The following is a 14,767-nucleotide window of genomic DNA, read 5'->3' as shown; positions in this document are numbered from 1 at the left end:
GAAATAATGTGTTTATTAATTAGCTCTAGAGATGCTATAGGCATATTTTGTCACTGTTGGACAGAGTCAGGCTAGCTGTTCCCCTTCGTGCTAAGCTAATTGTCTCTAACCTTATATTTAGTGCAGAGACATGAACGTGGTATCTATCATCTTATATAAATAAGAAAGTGATAACAATATGTCAAAGTATTCCTTTAACCATACCATATTGTTAGGGGAAAAAAAAGGGCTGACACACAGCGTTTGCCTAGTGGAAGGGCTGTGATACTTACATGATGTTAACATTAACATGCTAATTTCTGTCACTTTCAAAATTAAATTTTACATTACATTTTATCTAACAGTCTCATCCACCACCCTTAAGTGTAAAGCAGAATACACCTCAGTTATCACCAAAATTAAAAGCTATTAAGAAACATAAGCAAAGGTTAATTTCATTGCCCAAACAGAACTATGAACAAAATGTTAATAAGAGGTGTTGACACAAGAAATTAGATTCAAGCACAGGGATGAAATTAAAGAAAAAAAGTTTCCTCTTTTTCCTCAAGCTGAGAACATATTAGCACAAATAAAGGGGGATGATGTGGGTGAACAGATATGATTCATGGGGCCAAGCAAATACAGTGTGCCCGAGCTGCTTGTTAAATGTTCTGAAAATGGATAGTGGCCTTTCAAAAATCCCAGAATGCTGTCATGCATTCTTGCACCGAGGAGAGTTGAGCCTCTTTGCCAAAGACTCCCAAGACAAAACGATATGTCAGAACGGTGGCCCCTCATGGTTTATCATGTAAAGGTCACACATACTGCTGCATGGAGGGCCTGATGAGCATCCAAAGAGAGACCACGCGAAGTCGACAGGAACTGCGATTTAACACACAGCTTCAGTTTAGTATACATTATTTCAAAACACTAGTCTTCAGATCTTTACAACCCACATTTCACACCGTAATGTACTGTCTCACAGTCTTATCCTCATTTAAAAAAAAAAAAGCTGCATATGCAATTTCCCCCATTTGGTGACCTTCAGCTGGCCCTGCCAACTGAGTCGCAGATAACACAGTTTAAACTCAGCATTATGAGCTGTTGCAAACTGAAACGCTGACATTGTCATTCTTCAGCTCACAGTCAAACGGAATGTGAAACGGGGCAACATCAGAGGCTTCCCATGAGACAAGGCGTTATTTGAAGGGGTTGCTTCGCCAAAAAAAAAAAAAAAAAATACAAAAACCATATTTTGAATATAGCTACCTGGAGTGCTACAGTATCTGATCATGCTCATAGTTTGGGTGTGATTTGCTGAAGTTGCTGCAGCAGAGGCATTTGCTGTCGCCTCAACACAACAGAGCAAACAGCAGCTGGTTTGTGTCTGTATTTTTGGAAAGATGTCAAAGTTACTTCTGATAATCCACAGGCCTGATTATAGACAGCTGCCGCCGACTGAAGCACATCCATCAATGAGGGCTGCTAACATGACCGTTAATGACGACACTGAAGGTTGACATTTTTACATATTTCCAAACATCACACCAACGCTTTCTGACAGCAGAGACGGCAGTTAAGTAAAATATGAATCTTAATCAGAGTTAGAAATTTTTGGACAAAACTACAAACATCTGAATGACAGGAACATGGCAAATGTGTAAATTGCTTGTCTAACCAGATCAGCATCGCCATGTTCTACGTAGCGCAACTAGGAAGAAATTCATCACACATACACTCTGTACCAGACAGGGCAGACTGCAGGAACAAATGCAAAGTCTTGCATGGGGATGGACTGATTGCATCTGTAACAGACATAACTAGAAAAACTGGAAACAGAAACCAAATATATTGTTTTTATTATCACCTGCATCATAATGTAACTACTGCATACAAGAATGAGTAGCACAGTGTTTGTAAGATGCATCCTTGTGTTATTCAAAATATATTAGAGCATGATAATGCACTGCAGGGGTTATGAAATGTCACTGAATCAGCAATGTTTGAGCCTTCAGCAGAACTGCCTTAAACTTCAAAGGGAATCAGCGCAGCCCTGTAGTTTTTGATCATTGGAGACAATTGATCTTTAGTGTTCAAAGACAATTTATGCTCCAGGCTTCCCTAAGAAACATTTCAAACAACCTGTGTGTGTGTGATTGTAATATCAATGCCAAGAACGATGCAAATAACTCAGCCCCCTGATTGTACAGTACAGTATCTGCTGGGATTCATCTGTTTTCCTACAATTACTGAGCCACTTCCTGTACAGCAGCAGCCAGTCCCGGACAGTTGAAAGATTAAGATCGGCTGAATGACTGGCAGGTACAGTTAGTGCTATGATGCCGTAAAGGTGACAGCTTTATTTGTATGTATAGGCTTATAGGTCTGCGACACTGAAACCCATGCATTTAGAATAAAATCAAACTTTAGGGAGAACTTGTGTATTTAAACACAGCCATACACAGAACCGCACTCGCTGCATTATCTCTATTTTAGTGTGTTGCTACTAGTTAAAACATGGTTTGTTTTCTTGTTGGAGAGAGAGAAAGAGACAACATTTCTGAAAAATCAGAGCGGAATACCCTTCATGCTGTATGAAGCACACAGCCCTCGCTTCGCCACAGCTCTCAGCAACAATGACAGCATGGTATATGTGTTTACTTTAACAAAAGAGAGAGTTCATTCCGTAAATCACTGTTATGCCAAACTGTGTGTGAGAGTGTTGTTTCACTGTGCTTTTTGACAGGTTTTTCAAGGATAACAGTCCTCATCTTAACTCTAAAACGCAGACAGTGTCTTAATGTTGGCAGTTTAAGTTAGATTTTTTTTCATTTCATTAAATAGATTATATTCCCAATGACAGCATAGTCAGAAGTGTACATTTTCAAACAGCACACTAAATTTAACGTATGTAGAACACAGTTCCTCCACAGAGGTCACTGAGGTCAGGTCCGTCTGACTGAACCTCACAAAGCCAGCAGAGTCCCCTTTTGTGTCCTTTTTTGGCACCAGGTTGGATTTTGCATTGGAGGCTCAGGAAATCTGGCCGGCCTCTGTTGTGCCAGAACCTTGAGTCGCCTCATGTGCGGAAACAAAGCGGCTCTGGCAAACCAGCAGACAGTTTTATCATCACTATTCAACATGTTCAGAAAAAAAAAAAAGGGACAGCCTGTAGGAGTTGTAAATCCACCCCGCAGCCTGTGCACCAAACCCTCGCTCCAGTTGGTGTGAATGAAAATGTCTCAAGTCGGATGAGTGTCTGAACCAAACCCTCTCAGACACTCTGTGAATTGAACGGTAAATTAAAACCGGAGAGATGGTGTTGGATGTTGGTACAGTTGTACATAAACAAAAGCTCTTATACTTCATGAGCACAAAGACAAATAGGTTCTTGGATTATAATAAATATGTGGTGAACCCAGATCCGGTGAAAATGATGTTAATCTGAGTGTAATTGAATATTTATGTGTCACACAAATTGGCCTGGAGGAACAATCAGGAGGCTTTGGCAGCTCTCTGACTGTACACCAGCCACACACAAGCTGCTCATTTGCACTCGCTTCACACTTCTGATTGCACAAGTGGTGTGACTTGCAGCGGGCATGATGCATTTATGTGCTAGGTTTTCTTTTTTTTTGTTTTTTTTTTTCCAACCAGTGTATCCTCACCAGAATCACTGGTGTCCTTCCTGCTGGAGGGAGGAGGAGGAGGGAGCGCTGCCGACTCCCATGGAGAGGAATCCAGAGGCTGAGAGCACAGAGAGTGAAGCACACGGGCCGCTTTGTTATTCGCCATGTGGTCCCACTTGGGTCGGAGAGCACAAAAAGTGGCTGGCTGACTGACAATTCCTGATACCTAGCCTCCAGCCCCCATGCTAACCTCCATACCGGGAATGGGGGCTTCAACCAGGAGAGGGGTGGAATTGTTTTTGCTCTGATTGAACACCTGTTGATTCTTCTTTGAAAAAAAATGTCACTGATTTGAAATATAAACGTGGAGAAAAAAAACCCATCAACCACCTGAACCTCACTGAACCCGTGGAAAGAAAATGTGAGTTACAGGCAGTTTATCATTAATGGGAATTAAACATCCGAGATCAATTTCAAGTCTGGTTGTCCACCAGTGAAGAAGAAATCTGCGAGTTTTGGTATTAATGATGAATATTTCCTCATTGCGACCATTATGCCCCCTTTTCCAACAACGTTCATCCTTATTTGAATTTGCATTTTCTGGAGGCTAATGGTCATGATTGAGCTTAATCGACCAGCAAAACGAGCAACACTGAAGCATTTTCTAGCTTCATCGTTGCATCTTATTCAAGTGAGATTTTAAACTCCTCAATTAACCTCCCACTCATTCAGCCTTTTGCAAATTACTATACAGCAAATGGGCCTTGAAACTGTTTTATCTTCATTACTTGAGATATTTTTCACTTTACATATTAGCTGGAGTCATATACTAAAGATAGAAGGTTGTGAATAAACAATATATGCAATAATTCATTATTAATGAGATGTTAAACTATAAATACAGTAAATTTAACACTTTAACATTTAAAAGACAGAAACTGTAAGCATGTGTGGGCATTTATTCATTTATTTGTTAACAACTCCAACTACTTCTGTGGGCACCCATGAGTGAAGGCTTGCGGTTTAACAGATAATTTGTGCACTAAAACACAGTTGTAATAACATAAAATATGACGTCATATGAGAAGTTGTTAGTGTTGGCTAATAAATATCTGTTTACAACTACACTATCGTGTGTTATAAACTGTTTATCGAATATGTATATATTACTTAAAGGAGCTATTTGTAAGTACAGCATTAGCATTAACAGCTGTTTACTTACCAGACAAGAGGAAATTCAGTGTCCAGAGTTCAGCATCAAACTTCATTCCTTTTCTTGCCGAGAGCTGTCTCCGGAAGTGGAAAGAAACTCCAACGTTGCTCTCTATCTCGTCTTTTCTTCTACTGAAGTTACACACTAACCAGCTAACTCCGGCCAGTCTCCTCACTTTCCGACAGCGACTCACTGTAGCTTCCGATCTGTCCTGAAGAAGAATTATATTGCGTACGTTTTGGCGTATATATAACCTCTCGTATTATAAACACAACGATGGCTGAAGGTCTCGTCAAGCGACAATCACCACCACTCTCTCCGGCAAGAAACCATGTTTGGCGGCAGAGAAAACTTATAAATAGCCCCTTTAAAATGGTGAAAACCCGGGTTAAAGTAAAGTGGTTCCAAATTTACTGGATAAGTGGTAAAAATTCAATCAACACGAGAATGCAAAAACAATATTATCGGTCGTTTAGAATTCAAGTATCTACCTATAAACAAATCTCAATGAGTCACACATCACTTGTCCTCCAGTGTTTCCTGGGTGTAGAGGCACGAAACCATTTCACACTGCGAGTTATGAACCGTAGCTGAAACCGACGAAAGTGAAATTCTTTGACTGCTGCCTCAGGCGCACGTGGGCAGCCCCCCCCCCCCAACCCCACCCCCACTCAAACATTAATCAGAGCTGGTAAAAACATGGCATACTCGCCACAAATATCATTATTACAATTCTGATTATGAATGTAATGTTTTGCTTTGGTATCCACTTACAGCAATTATTACTGATTAACCTGCGAGGCTGTAGGCAGTGTGAGTGGTTTGACAATACCTTGTTATCTGAAATTAAGGGCTGCAGCAGAAAGGAGCAGCAAATATTTATTATTGTATTATTTGGCAAATGCTTAGCAGGCACCACAGTTTAACCCTCACTGTTATGTTTCTTTTTAAGGAGGGGGGGGTGAAGCCAATGGCAAAACACTTCTTTGTTCCGGGGGACGTCTCGCTCTAGTGTTGCGTTAAAGAATAGCAACAGTCTGGTAAATAACATGTCAAAGTGACACGTTCGTTGGCAGGACATGGAGCGAAGGCGGACGGGCCAGTGCCCTCAGAAACACTCGAGCGTATCCTCACCTCAGCTCTGTCAGATTGAAACCAAAAAACAAACACGGACGCATAAAAATGAGGCAAACAAGCACTCGTATATAAGGCATTTCAGGTAGACTAAGGTTGCCTGTTCATTGATTTTTAGTCAAGAGTTCATGTCTTATTTTAAAGGGCTGAGAGCAGATACCTTAGAATTGATGTGTTCAAGAGGAGCACCATCATGTCTTATGCAATCTATTAGTATGAAGCAGCTTGTTTGATGTTCAGAACAGCCTCTTGTAAAACACAGCAGGACTGACTAATTGCTGACTGAGTGTTTGCATGATTGACTACAGCCTGCTCATTGCTGTAGCCACTAATTGATAGATTCGCCATCATTACCTTTTAATGATTGTCATTTTTTACACAACCGAGGACATGAGGTCGGCACAACACATCAGCTAAGTGTACCACAAAAAATATGCAAGTTGTCAAAATCAGACACTAATCATGAGAATATTTTTTTTTAAAACACACACATCTGCAGAGTTTACAGCTGCTCTGTACTGTTCATTAGATCTCACTGAACCAGCTCTTGCGAGAAACAAGCTCAAACAAAGACACAGCCTCCACATTTTAAACAATAAGCCAGTGTATCAGTTGGCTGTAGAACTTTCCTGACGGTACAGAAAACTCCCTCTAGCTTGATAGATAAAAAGATTTACAGCCGCTCCTAATTCACACCACAGCCTCGTCCACACTGGCTGCTCTCCTTATTTATTATTGAGCATGATGATGTGCATCACTTTAATAAACCCACAGCTCTGTAAAGTTTTGTTTATTCCCTCTTTTTCTCTATACAAACCAATCAGCGGGCAAATCACTGCCCACAGAAAATAATCAGATCGCTTCTGCTGGGCCAAAACAGTCAGTAGGGCAGAAGGTGTTTCACTGTGAAATGACAGAAATTCTCCTTAAGCTCTGTTTGCAGAATGGAGGGACGATCAATATCAATAAAGACTCTGATTAGATGAACAGGTCTATCTTGTTTGGATTGCCTTACATCAGATCTTTGCAAGTATTCAGGCCTGTGTGTTACCAGTATTAGGACAAATAAAACCAGACATGTTTACTCTCAGTTAGCGCTAACTGAAATATAGTCTCTGTGCTTTTGCTCTTCCAAAGGATTTTCTCTACACTCACAGAGGAAATTGTGTTTTTTTTTTTTTATTGTTTGTCAAGCCTTTTTTCGTTGTTGAGGTGTAGTATTTTATACATCTGTCATAAACCAAGACAGAGTTTGTGGGTATAACTGTAGGTATCTGAAATGTTCCCTTCTCCTCCACACAGCAGCAGGGTGTGAGGATCAGTTCATCCATAGCTGCTGAGCGAAGAAATACTCTCAGACATCCAACGACTTTAAAAATGGTGGCAGATCAGCCGAGAACTGCAGACGAGAGACGAAAAGGAGGGGTGGCGGGGTGGGGGTGGGGGGGGTGGATAGAGATGGAGCGGAGGTGAGAAGTTAATATCTCCCATACGATACGTCCTGCATACCATCCAAGTGAAATAATAGCACGCCCATCAATGCAAATATGCACAATTACCACAAGTGTTGAACTACTTGATATTTTAAACATGTCACAGGGATTTTAAGCATAAACCTGAGACTGAAGTCTGAGAGCAGCCAGCCGCTGTCTTGTGAGAGGATCAGTCTAATAATCTTTGTAATATTAAAAACGCATTCATTATTCTGCATGGTGAAGCAGGAGTCTAACACGAGCTTACTTACTGAGCAACTGATTCCCAATTCAAATTTTAAAAAAGGGGGCCCCTGCAGTCTTTCCTAATGTACGAAAACTGTTTTGAAACCTCCTCAGTGATTCCAGTGTGTTTACCCTCCTGTCTGCATTAGCATTCCTTTGCACTCCTTAAGCTGCGGGTCATTAAAATACCTTGACGGAAAATCCTACAGCATATTGTGTTTTTAACAGATTTAACTAAATGAATAAATTGCCGCAATTAAACATAAACACCAGTTCAACTTCAGTCCCTGAGCTGCGGCGAGACATATTTCATGCTACATTCATCCATTTGGCTCCGTGTTCCAACAGAAAATTGATACCATGTGCGGCCATATTGTTCTCAGCAGCACACCCTGACCTCCACATGCGCTTCGTCTCATCTCGCTAATAGAGTTTCAAATATATCCAGCTGTCAACTTAGATATTTACAGTATGATGAGGGATTGAATTCCATAATGGGAAGACAAAATCCGATTAATTAAAAATGACACAAACATCTGCTTTTCTAATAAATAATATGCGCGGATACAAACCTGATTATAGAAGCCAACATGGCAGAAGCATTTTTCCCTAATGCAAGTGCTACTGTTGGTGCCTTTGTTGTGGTGATAATCATAAGGAAGTGAGCGTACACCTCTGTTTCAAATATATTTCTCTGTTTTCTTTGGGGAAACAATATAATAAAAGCAGCAGTGATTTATGACACAATAAACTACACTGAAAAAGACTAAATAAGGGTTTAAAATCATGGCCTATGGAGTTAGATAGCCTGAGAACAGTCAGCAAGCATAATATGTTAAACTAACTTATTACCAGTTTTGCATTCACCAGGATCCCAAAAGACACCGTAAATCATTCCTAAAGCCTCTTCAGTTTTCCTTGATGATAATCGATTGTGTTAAATTCCCTCTTTTCTTCTTTATTAAAAGACCAGAGCACAGGTCCAACCTGACAGCAGACCAATCTCTGAAGCCTCCATATTACACCCTCCCCTGCCACTTCCTGCCACTAAATTAAGATTAATTACAGAACAGGCCAATATGCTGAAATGGGGAAATACAGTATATGCTCCCTGGAACAGGGCTCTATAGATGCTCTGTCACAGTTAGTGGAACAGCTTTTAGATTGCACTCACATATCTTTATGCTGAGCACAGCAGGTGTGGGGCTGGCTGTCTTGCTGTGTTCTGTGGGCTTGATAATACCTGGCAGAGGGGTCTAAGGATTATGATGACAATGATTAAAGCCACTTTTATTGCATGTCAGGTGGGGTTGAATTCTTCTTATCTTTCTAATCAGTTGTTACACAGTGAGACAATGCACCACATTCCTCTGTGTGTGATTATGTACGTCTTTAATCCGCCAGGCCCCATATCAGCTTTTACAATACAGTATGTGCAGATATAACTGACAGCGTTTGAAATTATATTGTGGAAGTCTTCAATCACGCGAATATGTATATTTACACTGGAAAGATTTTCCAGTCATCTGTGATGTCAGCTTGTAACAGCGGTAGACTTTCCACCACACAGTAAAAATATTCAATTACAAGTAAAAGTTCATTCAAACTTTTGTAAAAGTTCATTCAAACTTTTACTTGAGTATTAACAGTAATATATATATATATATATAAAAGGAATGGAGCCTTTTAGAGTGTTACATAACTATACCTTATTAGATTAGATAAGGTTGTTATTTTTTTTCCACAGGTTACCCTGAACTTGACAGAATTCGTTAGAGGTTTTCCTGTAATTAAAGTTTTCTTTCCCCTAAGCATCACAGGCAAGATCACGAGATAACAACTCATTAAATCACATTGGGGGGGGGGGTCACTATCTTTCCAACACAGTGCAATAGATTCATTGGCTGCTGTTATTGCTATAGATTATTATTGCAGATACATTAACATGTGAACTGCATTTAAATGTTGTATGTGGTGGAGGTATCAAACATTCTTTGGTTGTGGTGTTTCCAGTGTGAGGATTTGCTGTTTTTTCTCTGGGTAATATAATTGTAACCTGGATATCATTGGGTTTTGGACTTCTGAAGATGTCACCTTGGACTCTAGGAAACTGTGATGACATAATCATAAATCATAGATAATTGAAATAATCATAATTGAATCAATATATAATAATTGCTTCTTGTCTTGGTCTCGTTTCTGTGTAGTAATTGTCTGCCCCGCCCTAATGTGTTTCACCTGTGTGCAATCACCTTGCCTCCTGTGTCTATATAGTCTTTGTGCTCCCCTTTGTCTGGGTCGGTTCGTCTGTTGTCTTCATGTTTTGTTCATGTCACGTTCACGTTTGGATTTTGGTTAAATAAACCTGCCTGCACCGTCTCCCAAGAGTTGACTGCATTTGGGTCCAACTTACCACGCAAACCTTGACAGAACGAACCGACCCAGACAAAGGGGAGCACAAAGACTATATAGACACAGGAGGCAAGGGGATTGCACACAGGTGAAACACATTAGGGCGAAAAAACCATCTCTGATCTGTGTTGCAACTGTCCCCAGGGTTGGGGTCACTTGCAACATCTGAATTATTCCATTCAAATAAATACTGTGAATGATATGTCATATGTAACCATCTCAACATGGTAAGGGGAATTACAGACAGGTGTAAGTTTAATATATAAAAGTTTGGGTGGTCTAGTCCAAATAGTCTCCGAGTAGCTGAGAGAAATGTAAAAAGTGTTGCAACAGACTCCCCTCCTTAAATATAGTTCTTAATTAGATGTAGTCCACCACTGGCTACCAATATATCTGTCATCTTTGTCCGGGTTTTGTCAGGGTTTTTGGTCCCTGTTGCAGTAGCTTCCCTGTGGAAAAATGAAATCCCATGGAAACATAACTTCACTTTGTTTATCATTTTAAGATGACTGTCGCAAATCTTGCATCACATTACAAAGCAGGATTTGCTGCATATTTTCATGATATTTCGAGTCAACTTTAGGCATTTAGCTCATTTAGTCATTCGGTTTTTATGCACACTGACACATGTAGAGAACTATTCTCTTGCTACTTTGCCACAAAATTGTACTTTTTGTCAGCAACCCCAGTTTCATTGTTGTCACCACAGAATCACACCACTTACATCTGACAAGTGGCAGCGCTGAAACCTGCACATTTAAAATAGAAATATAAGTGTGATATTTTTGTGTTTTGTGCACTCTCACAGATGCACACCTACTATCGCCAACAGCTACTGTACTAGTAGTGCAGACCTTTCTTTGGAGTCATATTACAGTATCAGCATCAAAGGACATCCATGTAGAGGTAAAGCTTTGACCAGCGTGGACCGGCTCGGCCGCACCTTCTCCTGCTGTGAACATCACCAGAGGAAAATTCATGCTGAGAGGAAGAGCGAGGAAGAGCAGGAGAAGGAGTAGGAGCTGACATGTTATGTAATTTAATGTAAGGACTTCACTGTTCAACAGGTATTGCTGTGTGCTGTGCTTTGTGGTCTGTGATGCATTTAGTCCCGGGCTGTGTTCGATCCTCTCACCAAGGACGGCAAGAGTGATGGGCATCTGGCGGGATGCAACATCCTTCTGAACTATTTCACACACGCCAGAATCTGAGACTATTTTAATACATTCAGTTGTGAAGGCCCTACGCACTTACAAACAATCCAGCCATTGAGAAATAAAACAAAGCGTTCTGTTCCCACAGAGGAGGGAATCCAAAATATGATAATGGGACCAAGTAGAGTACACCCGTGCTACGCAGTTCATGTTCCAAGATGTGATCCAAGGACTTTGGAAGGTGTTGTAATTGTCTTGAACTGCATTTCGCATGTGCATTTGCATGAAATAGTGCAGGTGTGCACAGTTGGGTCCCATTATAATATTTTGGATTCTCCTTTGTCAAACATTTGCCCTGATGGAGGCCTGGAGACTGAGAGCTTTGTTCCTTTCCTTTCCTCCTTCCCTGAATGAGATGGAGACTTAAAAGCAATTTCTGCCTTGGAGTTTGTGAGAACTCTGCATCCATTGGTACCAGGTTCGAGTCCGTCTGACAAGCCGAAGGTGGCGCAAAGGCGAAAATGCAATGTATATGTAAAGTTGTTCTTATTGGTTTGTGATATTTGGTTAAAGAGATGATTCAAGTCGGTAGAGAAACCTGACTGGGATGAATTTTGCAGGATTATAACGGCAACTTTTTGCAACTGGACAGAATGTGGGGAAAAATGCATCACAATCAGAGAATAACATTAACAACAATAAGAATACTAATATATCATATAAAATATAACAGCAGGTCTAAGTTAGAGCTCATGTGCAGATCCTCAAAAAACATGGTGAGAATCACGTGCTGCAGAAAGAGCTCATTTTGCTACTTAGTACCAGAAGAATATTATACTATATTACTAATACTATATTTTAGGTAAAATTGCACAAAGGAGACATAAAAGCCATTCTGAGTTTCATGTCGCTCCAATTGCTCAAGCAAGCCCTTGCACAGGAAAAATTTATCACCATCATTGAAATTTTAAAGACGCTGACATAGACCGGTTAACAGTCTGAACAACAGCTATGACAGAGGACAGAGGAAGGAGGACAGAGGACAGAGGACATGGAGGTCGTGGCCTCAGCACATTTCCCACATGCATTTTAAAGTTTAGATTTAAGTTAATCTGAAGCGATACCTGTAGCATTTCCACCCCAGCATGCACCTCCACATCAGCTGAGTCCTTGAACCGCTGTGTTGAAATATGCTGAAACCAACCTGCTCACTAGTGTCCTCTAAATTTCATGTTATAGGTACTGTTAGAGAAGATTTACAACAGGCATTATAAATTAAACATTGCTGTGAATCTCCTGGCACATCGTGCTGTTGTTCAGCTTCTACATTCACATTTCCTCCTAAGACTGACAATAAAATATTTTTCTCCTTCACCATCAATACTTCCTGGACTCGGCGAGCGCTGTCAATGTCACATATCTGACCAATACTGATGGTGCCCACTAATCAACAACACGACCCCGCCGTGACCGCACTGCTTCAGCGTCAATGGCAGATGTTGAGTAGAATTAGGAAGAATGGCCCCCGGTGTCAGCAGCGGATATAAGTATCAATCATCTGATGATAAACGATGCATTCGTGGGAAAGTGAAAGGGTTCTGCTTCTGTGTAAGACCTGATAACTCTCTCCAAACATATCTCGTCCCTCAGCAGAATGTTAGAGTGAACCTGTTTCAGAGACAAAAAGAACCTGAGAAAGTGATTAAATTTCCTGCCTTCAGCCACAGAGAGACTCAACACTCGGACGGATAAAGCACAAGCCAAGGTCATTGCATTCACATTCCAAAGCGTGGCTCCTTGGGTGCGCTTGCTTGTTGTTGCTTTCCCTCCGAGGTCCTTGGTAAGAAATATGAAGTCTGAAACACGAAGGGGAAGGAGAGGGATTGGTCAGAGAACTATCAATGAGGTGGACTGTAATCTATTACAATGACGTTCCCAAGGATCAAAAGCAATGAGCTGCTGACTGTTTAATAAACTGCAAGCTTACACTGCAGTTTGGTCTTAACTATGATTCATTACTGTCACTGGATCTTCTATGAAAATAAAAGAGGCGCCTGAGGAGGCTGCTGGATTCCAGCCACACTAAATTGCTGTAAATTGCTTCTGCATTACATGTAAAGACTTTTTTCTGGAGTTCATTTTGGTCTGTTTTCTTTCCTCTTCCCTTTATTTTACCACCAATTAAAAATGCATGAAAATAAGAGTTTTAAGATCCTCATGAGTCGCTACTGGGTTTTCAAGTTTACATACTCAAGGCACAGTTTGATATTTTATTCATTAATGTGTTTCCTTACATCATAATTATAGAGGTAGACTAAAACAGTTTGCCTCAAAGTCACGGCTGACATTTCTTACTTCTCTGAGGAGCTAACTGCACTGAGTCTTCTCCAGCTCTTGAGGGCTTCATCCCTCCTCTAAATGAACTCTTTAGGACACTCTGGCTCTGTGGAGAAGATAAAAGCTGTCATATTGAGGTCAGAAATCTGTAGAACGAGAGGTAATACATTACTTATCACTAGGGATGAAAAATTTCCCACATCTTAAATTAAAAAAAAAAAAGAAATCTCCAATATGAAATTCTGTTTCATGTCATCCACTGAGAAGCTGAAAATGTTTGTTTTAAACAGAACCATGTATTAGTTAATAATGCATTTTCATCTTAGATGTGTGTCTCAAGAATTTCTAGTTATTACAAAGGTGAAGTTAGTGCTGTTATTTTTTTCTTTCTTTTTTCATTTTTAAATCTGAGATATAAGAAGCAAAGAGAGCGCTCATCAGTGGAGTAAGGCTGTTCGGAAGGCCAGCCAGGGACTGGTGGGAATTGAAGGAGAAAGCTTGATGCACAACACACACACACACACACACACATGCACGCACACACACACAGCACCACCAGCAGCAGTAGGAGCAGCAGCAGCAGCAGCAGCGGGGCTTTGGTTTAGGGTGCTGCTCTGGTTAAAGCCAACGCTTGGCTGACTCATTACAGCGATGTGAGGCCACTCATTAGTCAGTTTCTGTGGTACTAAAAACAGCTTAAAAGTGACTTTTAAATGGTCACCAAAAATTTACTGTGTACTAAAGTGCTCATATCATTTGTCAGAGTATAGGACGATTTATAATTCATTCTGCTGGGTTCATTGTAATTCTCATTGGTGAAGAGGAGCGTCTGGGGAATGTGATAGGGTCTCTTCTTACTGTTAATTAGCAGAGCGGTGAGGATGGCTTTTTTTTTCTTCTTTTTTTTTTTAAACTTGTCATGACCATGACACAAGGCCATTAGGTGATATCGTTCAAATACAATCTGTAGCTCCTTTTTCATTTTAAAAAACTATCTTTCACGGGAGAAATGATACATAGAGATAAAAAAAAAGGGTCAATGAGGCAGTCAGTGGTTCAAATGTTTAAGTGTCTGCTGCACCAGCGTGCGTTCACGATTGTGTTTATTTCAGGGGTTTCAAGGACGCATGGAAACCTCATAACAGCACGAATGTGTTGATGGGAGGCTCTTCGCTCCTGCATTCGTCCACA

This window comes from Seriola aureovittata, chromosome 17, assembly GCF_021018895.1.
Source record: "Seriola aureovittata isolate HTS-2021-v1 ecotype China chromosome 17, ASM2101889v1, whole genome shotgun sequence".
NCBI lineage: Eukaryota > Metazoa > Chordata > Actinopteri > Carangiformes > Carangidae > Seriola > Seriola aureovittata.
The sequence above is the reverse complement of the archived record's forward strand: the minus strand, read 5'-3'. Positions refer to the sequence as shown.